We start from the raw sequence: 13,788 nt of genomic DNA, 5'->3' as shown, positions 1-13,788 counted from the left end.
CCCTGTTAATGGAGAGAGGGTGTAACTTATGTGCCATTGTCTGAACCGTCATCAGTGCCTGACAGTGGTCTATAATGACAGAAGGCAGTTTTCTCACTCAGACAGGACTTCAGTGTGGACGGCAGAGAAAAAAAGACCACCGTATGCCTTGTGCATCAGTGTGAGCATCCAAAGTATGTGATTGTGGCGAGTGCAAACATTGTGATCTGCAGTAGTTCCAGCTGTTTGCAGCTCCTTGGCTTGCGGTCTGAAAAAATAATAATAATAATAATAATGTTTGTCTTCTATTTTGTAGACCAAAATGTTTTTTGTTTTGTTATAATGAAACAAACAGATAGAAAGAATTGTCTCTGCACAATCCTTAAGAGACCATTCCCTCTTTCAACAAGAACATATCTCATCATCTCTACAGTATTGCCTAAAACCAACCACATTAGTTAGAAATATAAATATTAAATTCATATTGTTTAATTATCAAACACCTGCTTAAGATACTTGACATTGAAAGGCTCTCTATCACATGCTGTCCGATGTTACAGAAAGATGTACTTTATTTATGTAGGTTTCTAATACACAGTTTACAGCATGGTAGACATGGTGTAACAGTGACCGTAAAGGAATATGGCTCTGGCATAGTAGTAGTTAATGTGTGGCAGTTTAATGAGAACTTGCTATCTTCTTTAAAAAGATGCACTAACATGTAAATGTCCAACAGAATACTGTATACCACATCTTTGGTACGATTATTATTGGTCATTGTTGAACATGTAAACAAACGAATTTATCAACTTTCAGTGTGATTATAGCTATACTGAGACCTTCAGGGGACCATAGTGGTTGCAGGCTCTACCCATTTGGGTGACTCAGGTGCTGATCTTCTTCTATCTTAACCAGCAGAACCATAAGAAGTGAGAACACAAGAGCCATCCTGGGAAATTACCCTGTCGACAGACGGCACATTGAGACTTCGTTAGCACAACCACCCAACCCAGTGCCTCTCCAGCCTGATCGAACAGAGCAACTCTCCATGACAGGGTAAACAAAGCAGAATCACAGGCATGGTGAGGAGAATAAGTCTTTTTCTTCATGTGATTCAATCGCTGCAAATCTCTCAATACCCATGTGACTTCATGTATTAGCGTGTGAAAGTGAAAATGTCTAAGTGAGTCTCTTTGTTTTAATTGCTGTAAGTACTGTATGTTTATTCTCAGTGTAGGTGTTTTTAATTAGGGTGTTGTATATGCATTTTTTTCTGTATTTATATGTGTCCATATCAATATACTGTATACCGTATAATATATTCCTGTGTTTTGGTATTTGTATTTACGCAAATATTTGTGTGTGTTTATACAGTGTGTGTGTGTGTGTGTGTGTGTGTGTGTGTGTGTGTGTGTGTGTGTGTGTGTGTGTGTGTGTGTGTGTGTGTGTGTGTGTGTGTGCCTTTCTGTCTCTGCCTGTTTGTGTGCTTCAGGCGGCAAAGAATGTCTGTGTTGAGGAGAAAGAAGAGGCAGAGGAGAGAGGTGTAAGTCGGAGACTGCAAGTAAACAACCTGCAGTAGCTACAGCAAGTGTCAGTCTTCCTGTCTCTCTCTCCCTTCCACTGCTTCCACGCCTTCCTCTTTTACTTTTCACTCCTGTGCTTAAACAAACACAGCAATTGTGCTGCCAAATCACTGAAGAACTCGTTCAGCAAACTTCCGGGCTTTGCCCCCCTGCCCAGCTTTTTGTGCCTAAATTGATAATTGAACCGACTATCACCATGTAATCAATTAGGGTGTTCATCCTCGGCTCCAAATCAAACAGTTAATTGGCTTGTGCCACAGAGAGAAGCTGAGATGGAGAGCAGACCGGTGCAGGAGGGACTGTTGGATTACTGCAGATTGGCTTCTCAGACCTATTTGCATTGTGTCTGACTTTAAGTCCTTGATTGCCTTCCTGGTTCAGAAATTGCTTAGGTGCGAGCAGCACACAGGTTGGGATTCAACCGGGGTGACAAATCCTTCCTATTTTAGTGGAGAGGGCAGGAATACATATGGAGCGCACACAGCGGGTTCCCTCTCTACTTTGATCCCAATCTTTCAGACAGATGCATGCAGGTTTCTCTTCCATTAAACACCCTTTGTCACTTTTTACTTAATGTCCGGAAAAATTCTTTGCCACCTGCAGTCAGCACTGCTTTGTCTGAGCACACAGAGAGCAAAGCATTTCAAGTCCAAACAGCCCTGCAGTATTGATCCACCCCACACCTTATTCCATTTTGTCCTCAAAACATGGCTTTTCAGTCGGTTGACTTCTATTCAAAGCCATCCAGTGAGACCTGTGTCAATGGGGAAGCTTGACTTCATCCCATAGATCTGGAAGCCCCCTGGGGGCTAAGCATAGGCTGCTAGACCATGACAGGCAGGGGGCTAATAGGCCGGATAGGATGGGATAAAAGAAGAAGGGGTGTTGTTTTAAAAAAGTTTTAAGACCAGGACATAGCCATCTGCTTTTGTGGTGATGAGCGTCAAAGCCTGAAGGAACCCTGTTGGGTCCCTCTTTCAGATGGCCGTCCTACATATGGGCTTCATATTTCACCGGGGCTGACACTCAGCAAGGCCCATTGGGCCACAGCCGAGGCCGCTATTCTTTCTCCCCGCATGGTTTCCAGCCTTTGAGAAGAGCAGCAAGATTACTTTTTTATTTCTCCTGAGAAATGTGGCTAATAAATGACCAGGGCTTGACCCAGAGGATTTGGGCCTGCACCCCCACCTCACTGAATGAAGGTATGGAAGAAGAGGGTCTCTATGGGAATGTTACTGTTGAGAAAAATGTTGGAGAAATGGGTCAGTGCATGGCCGCAGCGACACGCTCCCAGGGTGATTAATTATTGAAGTGACTAATACTACATTTGCCTGGCAGCACTGGGGGTTTCAGTCTACATTGGCGACACCATAACAATAATCAGCCCTGCTGTATCTTTTCCATCTATCTAAACCCCTTCACTTCCCCCGTCTCCATGACTTCCTCTTAATTCCCACTCTTTCTGTTATTTTTACCCTCACAGACTTCTGTTTTCCCCTTCTGTCTCTCCCACTTGACGAACACAGAACTCATTATGCAATTATGCCTTTCCACTCATTCTCCTTATCTCTGTTCCTCCCTTCCTCTGCCTCTTTCAGCCCTTTCTCCTGTTTCCCCTCTGTCAGTAGCATAGCCTCTATCTATAAGTGTGCTCTTTGATGAGAAATGTGAAGGCCAGCCACATATCATATCAGTGCTGATGGAAACCAGCCACTCTTGTGTAACTCTACTTCTCCCTCGCCTTTCGCTAGACTTTTCCTGCCTCAAGGTAGCATATGGCATTCTCTCAGACTGCTGGACTCGTTGGCCTCCCACACAACACTGTGCATCCATCTCTCCCTCGCTCACAGCTCCTTTATGGGCTCTCCAACAGTTATTTTCTGCTGTACCCCTTCTCCCCTGATACTGTGCAGAGCCCCATCCCTCCATATACTATTTCACACAGCCACACTTCAGTGACGCTTACTGCAGAGATGGCTCAGGTCTGGCAGTTGGTGAGAGGAGGGTGGTCGAGTCTGGAAGGCACAGCCATTAGTTAAATATTAGCCAGACTGTGCTCTACTCCCCCAAAATCCAGGGGAGGGGTGCAAGAGCCATACCCTTCCAAAACAATGGGCCATGAGGGGATGGCTTTGTGCCCTCATGCTCAGATATATGTACACGCACACAAACACGAACACAATACTCCCTTCCTTCCAAACCCATACAGATGGAGATCTCTTTGTTATGTCTTGTACATAAGGTGCAGTGCATCATACCCCTTGAGAGGTTTGTTAACCTTACCAAAGTACAGGCAGCAGGTACAGGCAGCAGGTGTAACAACAATGCAGGTGGGGTCACAAGCAACAATAGACAAGGCCCACAATTACACAGTTGTACAAAGGAAAACATGCCAGCCATAGTGGATATGTGTTGTGCCTGCAGATGTAGAAACACAGAGGTGAGGACAAAAGTTGGGTCTCACAGCAAAACTTGAACAGATGGTTACACACAGTGGAAGCACATATTTGTGCACCTTTTATTGTATTATGGCAAAGAGGAAAGTGAACGGTTATTTCCTGCTCAATAACAGTCACAGTCTTGCTGATGATCACTTGGAGGTAGATAATGCTTGCTTAGGTAAGCTGGGGAATCTTTAAATTACATTCGGGCAGCTGTTTTATGTATCTGATTGACGTGTCTGTGAAAATAAGGAACAGTATCATCCTTGAAATGATCAGTCCGAATGGAAAAAGTTGTTAACATAAAGAGGATCTTTGTGTTTAGTTTGTTTTGCCTCCGGATTGGGATACATTCTTTGCTAATTATAATGAGAACACTGTGGACACCATATCGGTCAGAGTTTGAGGTCTTGCTAGGAGCGTTGCTTTGTCTTTGTGTTTCACTCAGTTTGTGTGCGTGTCTCTCTCTCCAAGCCATGGTTTATGGTGCTTGGGAGCCACAAGACACACACATACGCTGCCCAGGATTCATGCTGTTTGTGTGGTGAAGGGAATGTAGAATTCATGCTGTGAGACTCAGAGATCATCTCAGTTTCTGCCCAGGAAGCTTCTGGTCAGAAACCTCAATCTCAGCACACTCCGTCTTCTCATTTCTTTTTCTGCTCTTTGCTTTACTCTATTGTCTTCACTTTAAATGTGAAGACAACAATTGTAAAAAGAGTATATGCAAATATTATTACGTAATGCACTATATGACATCCCAGTAAAAGTATAACATTTACACAGACATTTTAAAGATAAGTAACTGTTGTCCCTCTGTGGAAATGGTATGTCAGCTTTATGTCATTTTCAATAGGTTTTCCATCAGAGCTGCTTTTTTTATTTATGAACTGTAACTTCCATATAATGTCCATCATGTGGTACTCTACTCTTAAGGTAACTAAAAGCAGATGGTGCTGAAATTTGAAACGGTCTGATGTATAACTTAGTAGTCCAAAGTCACCACTTTTTTTCTGGCGGCACCTAAGCAGTCACCTTATGTCTGTTTGATTCTTTCTGTTGTGTTTTTGAGAGGTGGTTGGGGTCAGGTATTTGAGCTGGTTACGATACACGCCACTTACATTTACCAGCTTTCAAAAGCACGGTGAGCACAAATTCACCCTCCTCCTGTTACTTAGTGGAACCAGACACGGTATCTACTGGGAAAACACTACACTAGATAACTAAAAACAACCCTTGGCCAATCCACATCAATATAAATGTATAGATAGACGGACAGATTCTGATCTGCAAACTACCTCCTGTTGCCACACCCATATGAGTCAATCTTTGCTCTTTATTGTTCCCGAGATTCCCCAGCGGAGTCAACTGGGCAGGCACAGGTGTGAGCAATTACTGCAGTCGGATTCAGTAATGCACTCGCCTGCCCTCAGCTCTTTGCTCTCCTGAGTCTCAGACGGGGCCCATTGGGCCGGCAACAGTGCAATTAGTTCAATTTGGTAGCGTCGATTCATCCAGCAGCACCCCCAATGCACATTCTCACTACAATAAAACACAGCACTATGGAATAGGCCTAATCCTCACTTTGGCACTCTAGTTTTGCATAGCATTAAATTAATCCACAGTGTCAGCCTAAAATACTCTCCCATTTGTAATTTTTGCAAACACAGATATATTTCTAAGAGAGTGCAAAAAGCCCTTATGTAGGATGCCCAATTCCACTTATTCCACAAAATGATTCCGCTATTATCTTAGACTAAAAAAAAAAATCATAAACAAATCAATAAATCAACTAATTGTTTGTATCATGCCTAAAGTCAAACTTCCTTTTGTTGTTATGGGATTTAGGATGATTTAATTCAGAACATAGCTAACAATTGGTTTTCTTTTAAGTGGTCAAGATATGCATTTAAAGGAGTTAGTAAGATGAGAAGATCGATACCAGTCACATACTTGTCTGTCAAATATGAAGCACAGGATATGTTCACTTAATATTTGTCCCTGTAATTAGCTCAGTCCTCAGTCCAAATGTCCACATTTATAAAAAACAGATGGATGTCATAAAAACATGTTTTTATCTAACAAAATATTCTGCTTCAATCCAAATTTGTTGGCGTTTGGAAAAGGTGAAGGAGAAGTGAATTATAAATAAATAAATACAAATCTGTCATTTGACATGGTTGTGCCATAGTTGCAAGGAAGAACTACGGGCTGCTATTTCAGCCTGGATTTCTCTGGGTAGCCAGGGGGCATGCTCTAGATCCTGCTCTAAAACTGAACTTCCTTCTTCTCTTTGCTTTTATTGCAATCTAGTTACCTTTCCAAAGGCAAAACTGGCATTCCAAAATATGAATATCATTTACTTGAGCCAGAGTATATGACCGGAGAAAGGCAGCGGGGAGAGGCTGCGGCTGCAGGAAATGGTGAGCGGGGAGGCCTCAGAACCTGAGCTGCCATGAGTAAAAACACTGTCTGGTTGTGCCTTCGCTCAGATGGCCCTGCGATGCCAACAGAAACAACAACATGTTTGGGACTTCCAGTGAATCCCTGGAACCTCCACTGGTTGCCTTGTAACCTCATGGTTACAACTTCCTTTTACACTTTTGTATAGATTTTTCTAGATTAAACCAACAAATTATAATTTTAAAATTACTAAACTTTAGACATGCCGGAACGCAAAAGTATTAGCATATTATTTGAACTTCTATTTATAGCCTATGTTAATCTTTGGGTCGGCCTATCTACCTGTGATTAACAACAAACCCACATACCCAACATTCCCTTTATGTCTGGTTTTCTTATAAATTGCCCCAAATTGAAAAGCCTATTTCTAGTTTTTATACGTTTTCCATATGATCTGATGGTAATATACTCTACGTTGTAGCTATGGGGTAAACATAATTTAAAGAGTTCACACATTTTTCACATCAATACTCAGGTCAATGGCCTCCACCGTTATGTATGTATGTATATTTAAATATTTGGCATGTCTGTTTGAGAGTCTTCAATACCCCAAACCTGACTGTGAAGATGTTCGCATATACTGTAGCATGTGAGCCAAAGAAGCGGAGCAGATACATAGCACACTTACCCCATTCACAGTAATTGAGGTTCAATCCCTCGCCCATATGGCGTGTATTTGCCATGGACACATGCACACTCAATAGGATCTCCATACACACATGTTCATAACCCTTTAATCAATTAGTCTTTGGGTTGCATGGGAATGTCAGCTGGTAGCACTCAGAAACCCCTCCAGTTTCTCACCCACACACATACATACACGCACATGCACGCACGCACGCACGCACGCACGCACACACACACACACACACACACACACACACACACACACACACACACACACACACACACACAGGCAAACCACACTAAATCTCCAATTCTGACCCGGACATCCCCTGCGACTTTTTCTTCTGGATGCTGTCTAGTGGCAAAAAAAAAATTATATAAAATGAACTAAGCATATTGCACAGGATAAACAGATTCATCTTAAAGTATCTAAGGCATGCGGCTGATAAGAAATTTGCATATTTCTTGCCATATGGGGTCTCATAACATGCATGCACCACTTGAGGTCACAACTTGCTGTAAATGGACCATAACCACCCACCTAGCACACCGCCTCTCTACACCTTGCGAGATCTGAATGCATAGCCTGTTATGTTCTTTACCTTTTGCACTGTTTATGCAGCCTGCAACCTCATTTAAATAACCTTGATTACTTTATTCCAATGTGTGTGTTGGGTATGTGTATGTGTGTAGGTGGGCCTATGTGTTTATGTTTGGAGAGAGAGAGAGAGAGAGAGAGAGAGAGAGAGAGAGAGAGAGAGAGAGAGAGAGAGAGAGAGAGAGAGAGAGAGAGTTTACAGCAGTAACATAGTATTCCTTGACACTTTTATTTTTTGGCGATTATGACAGTATGTGGAGCCTGGCTTATTTGTTATTATATCATGGAGTCTGTGTTTATTATAATAAGGCTTATAATGAATGGCACTATTAGATTGCTGAATTCAGGAATGTGCACAGGCAGAACAGCACTGATTGCCCATTCAGGTTTTCAACCCTGTTTTCTTAAAGGGGGTGGTGGTGGAGGGGTCTCAGGACCGATTCACATTATAATTAAAAATGCCCAACCATCCATGTGCAGTGTTGTTTCTGTATATGTTTGGCGCTGGAAGGGAACCAGAAACCATTGAATGTCTGTGCTTGTTATTCTAACTTCATAGTGTTGTGCCTCAACAGTTCGCAGCAGCAAAAAAAACAACAACGAAAAACATTCATCAAAAGTGATTCGGTCTACTGTTTATCTCCAGTCCATTTTCAGCTTCGACAGATTTCGCACTTCCTGTTCAGGACCTGGCAGGTTGCGATCAGGAATGCATAATACAGTGTTAATCAAAAGTCAAATCTTTTTAATCCAATCAAATGTTATCTATCAAACTTAACCAGAGGATTCAGTATGCCTTTTAAAAATAAGATCAGACTCAAATATTGTGTATGTTTCAAAACAGTTCAGTGCAACTTTAATATGCACATTCTCCTTTGTCTTTGCTAGATTTCTCACACTTCTGCAATTAAGCAAGAATTTCTTTTGAAGTTGATTGCCCCCTTCTTTCTCGTTGCTATTGTCTGTAGTTATTCAAATGAGAGCATAGCGACCTGGCATACCACCCCGTATTGTGCCTGCCGAGCTTATACCACTGCTATAGAGCATAAACAAAGACCTGTTTAATTAGGTGCCTTGCACTTTATTAGTCCTTAACTCATACTTAACACACATGCATGCGTACACACAAACACACACCAGCATCCCTCTTGAATACACACACTGCCTGCGTTACATTCTTAACTTATTGAATAATGAGGCTCTTGCTTGGCTTGAACAAAGAATAGTTAAACTGCAATGAGGGCCAACTTGTGTGTGTGCATGCACTTTTGTTTGTGTGGTATCTTTTTGGCTGCTGACAAAGGGGGAAGAGCTTGTTGTTTCTTGGCCACAAAACAGCAGCTTTTTGCTAACTGGCCTTTTTTGTCAGGATAACAAAGAGAAGCGGAAAGATGCAACATTTAAGATCCTAAACTGGTGGAACCACCTTTATCTTTAAACATATGCAGGCACATGTGCAGACATCCTTTGTCTTAGCTTCCTGCTCTTATTTAACGTGGCTCCCTCCTTTGTCCCTTTGACATCTTTGGCCCAGTAGACTCTTCAGGCCGGTCACCATAGAGACCCATCCTCAAGTGGCTTGGGAGTGGTGCGGGTCAGGGGAGGTCAAGCCGAGGGACTGTTTTGGAAAACGGAGCACGCTGCATTAGGCCTTTTGGCTTGAGGGTCATTAAAACTGCAGGAGAGGACATTCCAGGAGACTCTATTAACCAAGCAGTCTTGTGACACGCTGTCAGGCCAACAGATTTCAAACATCTTGTGTTAAACTGCCGTGCCCCCCCACCACCACCACCACCACCCCCACTTCACACACAAACACAAAGGCACAAATCCACACAAAACATACTTGCACACACACAAAAAGACACAAACACGCACACTCTCACAACCCCCTGTGTCTTCTGCGGCAGTGCTGCCACACTCCCCCCCCACACGTGAGATTACAGTTTTGAACACTGCCACACCCCCCCCCCCCCCCCCACACACACACACACACCCTCCCTCACACAAAGGCCTCCATCTGTTGGCCCGTTGAACTTTCCCTGGCGGTCCTCTGGGGGTTGTGAGTCTGCAGATGGAGGGAACCACAGTCACCCTGCCATTGCTCCTGTGACACCTCCAGATCAAAATAGATACTCCGAAGCAGGGCAGAAGATGGGGGGAGTGCTAGAATGTTTTGGGAGTGAAGGAAGGAAAATAAATACATTTTTATGAAGGATGACGTGCTATAGAGGTAGGTTAAGGGTTAGATTATTAGGCGAGAGTGTCAGGGCGGGATGAGGCTGTGTGCTTGGAAATAAAGCGAGAGAAGGCACAGGGGAAGAATAAAAGAAAGGCATATGCTCTGCAACCTGCTAGCAGTCGATATCTTTTTAATCTTATTGTTCAAGTGGAGCACATGCCAGATAATGCGCCTAAAATTACTTAGAGAATTCTATCAGATTGAGCCGCATGACATAAGTAAATCAAAACACTTTGGTTTGATCAAAATGCAAGCTATGGCACTTCAGAGGGAGCCTGTCAGATCAGTGCTTTTAGCTGTCCGCTGTATAAGCAGGTATAACTGGATTATCCTTGTGTTTCAGTTGGCAAGCCTTATCATGTAGGCTCTATGGTTGGTCGGTTCAAACTGGGCAGATTGCAGTTTGCAGAGAAGAGGTTTAGCCTCGTTTGGAGTCCTGATATGTTAATTAAAGTGGATTTTCTGAAAATGGGACGGGCAGGATGGAAAACTCCACCTCAACAACGCCATAAGCCCATCTGTTGGCAGAGGTGTATTCTGGCCTGATTGTGTGTGTTTTTTTCAATGTCTGTGTGCTCCTGTACTTCTATCCCTGTGAGAACCAGTCTGAGCCTTTCAGTACAAGGACATATTTGAGAAGTGAGGTCATTTTGGTCTGTGATTAATTTTAGGATCCAAACTCCTTGCTCCGTTAAAATGTTATCATGGCGTCATGATTTAGGAAATTTGCTGTACCGCAAAAATAAGGGGAAAAAATGTGTTTCATTAAGGTTTGAGACTTTGGAATGGATTAATGGAATTAACATGGACATTTCTGCAGCATATACATGTAATGTCACACCACCATATTTCCTTGATTGTTCCCACACCTGGTTATCTGCACTGCATTGTGCTTATGGTCATCTTGTGTTATGAAATGGTTTCTTCTGCAGTAGGTAATGTGCACAGGTCAATCTGCAGTAGCCTATTGACTTTTTTATCTTGTAGCTTTCTGCCAGCACAGCTAAAATAAAAGTTGGTCAGTTTTTGTGTGACAGTTAAAGTCGATAAAATATGAGGCACGCTTGCAGGTGGCCGACCGTTTTCTCTTGCAGCTACTGGGATATAGATGGACCGTTTCTTTAAATACTTTGAGGTACATGGTTTACTTCTTGGTAAATTTGGCCATACAAGTAATAAATCAAGTTGAATATATTTCAAATTCTTGCTTTTTGCTACTGTCCACTGCCCAAGGCTCCTATTGCACAAAGCAGAAGCATTACATTTAAATAACAAACAGTCACACTTAGGAACAGCACATATGATTCTACCTCGACAACCATAGCATTTTAGAAACAATACTTGAATAAGTTACAGGGCTCCAAATTGCAATTGTTGCTTTGAATAGAAGACATATTGTCTATTCAATGCATAATGTGAATTAGATTTAGAGCCTGTCCTAATAGTAGCTTTGCCTTGGGTGCCGGTTTGAGGTGACAAAACCCCTCCAGCAGTAATCATCGCTCGATAATAATCACAAATAATGTAAACGGAATTTGTACCGTTGAATAATTCCTTTTGAAAACAGCATTGCCTGATCTCCTTCAGTAATAAAAAAAATAATCCTATTCTCCTACGAAGAAAAGAAATGACTAAATCTTCACCTCTCTAATACTGTGAAGGAGAGGTGAACAGGAACATTGCTGCTGACCTCTGCTCACTGAAGGTAAAACTGTATTGGTGTTAGAGTTATTGTTAATGTTTTGGAGAAGAAAGAATCCAGTCATTGGAGGCTCTTTCATCGAAAACTGTAGAAGTACAAATGTTTGTAGGGGGCATACACATTTTTTGGTATGTGTGTGGGTGTATTTGTGGACAGCAGAACATAAATAATAGAACACAAGGGTTTTGTTATTAAAGTGGCCTTTTATTGTTTAATAGCTTTTGTTAAAGGCTTGCTTTGGATCCATTCAATATTGTTTCTTTCCATGCCTTGTTTTTGCCCCCATTTTTAGCACGGCCAGATTTAGCTCAGTTTCATCCTCTAATCCTTCTGTTTTGTTACTGACACTGGGAGAACCGCCTGGGCTGTGTGGCTCAGCCCCGCCTGTCAAAGCCTATAACATCTCTCACTAGGATCAGGTTATTGCCTGAGCTCTGTGTATCTTTATATTGCATTGCTTGTGATAGGAGGCTCTGGTGTGTGTGTGTGTGTGTGTGTGTGTGTGTGTGTGTGTGTGTGTGTGTGTGTGTGTGTGTGTGTGTGTGTGTGTGTGTGTGTGTGTGTGTGTGTGTGTGTGTGTGTGTGTGTGTGTGTGTGCGTGCGCAGGCCCCCAAGCACATATGTTTGTGCGTGTATTTATTGTACATGGATGAGGTGACTCTGAATGAATGAATGGGACACACAAGAGTGGATATAACAATTGTCTTTTCTGACCTCAAATTTCAATATTGTCCCCTCATATCTGTTCCGCCCTCCCTCTCCACCCACCGGCATGTCCCCCCCCCCTTCATTCGTCCATCACCACCGCGGGGCGGTAGATTGGGCGGTAAACGTTAAAGTTTGTGGGCCGTGGACGGACAGCTTCGCATGAATATCAGTGGCACAGAGTGAAGCTCTGGGAATTGGATGAGCGAGAGCGAGGGAGGCGTCAGCACTTTCCCTCCCATGCATTTTCACTCAGCCGGATTGAGTCTTATTATCTGACCCCGCTGCTCCTTCCTCAGTGACCTAATAATATTGTTTCAGCGATCCTGTTCAGCCTCTGACCTCATGACTTCACACAGGAATCTGTAAGATGAAGAGTTTACTTTCTAGCATTTGCTTTTCCTTGGCCCTGATGTGATCATATGCACTAGCAGCAACTCCGTGATATTTATTTTTACTGTCTATCTAAATGTTACTACAACTGTATGAGCATTATACGGCCATCATTTATCTATACAATGCTGTTTATTAGTCTGGTGAAGATTTGATCTAACAGAAGACCTTCTCACAGTCAATCAGTAAGCCTCGCCATGTTGTACTTCACCTAGATAAATATCTGTATAGTACCTCATCAACAACATCTCATCCGATTGGCCGACAGCGTGTGTTTGTTATCGGAATCAAAGTCGCAATATCAGTGAATTAACATGGTTATGTAGGAGCTTGTTAGGCAGCTGAGGTAAATGGGGGAGATTTGAGAAATAATCCCTCCCCAATCTGGTCACCACAGCTGGTTGTCTCAAGCCCCTCCATCCATCCTGACAAACACACACACACACGGCCAACTCTGTACTACATGTGGCTGCCAACATGCATAGGGACATAGAGATGGGGATTGAAAGGGAACAGCAAAGAGTGTGTTGGTTCGTTTAATTGGGTTTTTCCAAATCCTTCTTAACCCCGATACATGTCCTTGTCCATGTCCACATGCTTCGGCTTCACTCAGCCTGCAGTTCACCCAACTTAAGAAATTCTGCTTGCAAACTCTCAAACAGTGGCACAAGGTTCCTATTCTTACTTCATCACCATTGCATACTTTTCAGGGGATTAAGCAACCATCTATGCTGTCTGACTTTTAAAAGTCCTCTTATCTCTGTATGCTACTGTTATTTTAGTGATGCCTGTAATTGTCATTTCTGGTTTCTGGTGATGCATGCGCTCGCCTGTAAAATCTCCTTCTCCTGTGGTCAACTGAAAGCCAGATTGGCCGGGGGGGAAAGAAAAAAAACAAACAAAAAAAAAACCATGTTGACCTTGTCTACAGATTTAGAACCCAGAGGCATCACTGATATGGCAGCTGTACTGTGGCAGGCAACAGAAGCCGGGGCTCCAATCAGATCATCAGGTCAGACGGCTGTAGTTAATGCCGAGGCTCACAGTGTGGGTGT

The sequence above is a fragment of the Anoplopoma fimbria genome, chromosome 20, assembly GCF_027596085.1.
Source record: "Anoplopoma fimbria isolate UVic2021 breed Golden Eagle Sablefish chromosome 20, Afim_UVic_2022, whole genome shotgun sequence".
In the NCBI taxonomy this organism is placed as follows: Eukaryota; Metazoa; Chordata; class Actinopteri; order Perciformes; family Anoplopomatidae; genus Anoplopoma; species Anoplopoma fimbria.
This window is presented reverse-complemented; position numbering follows the sequence as displayed.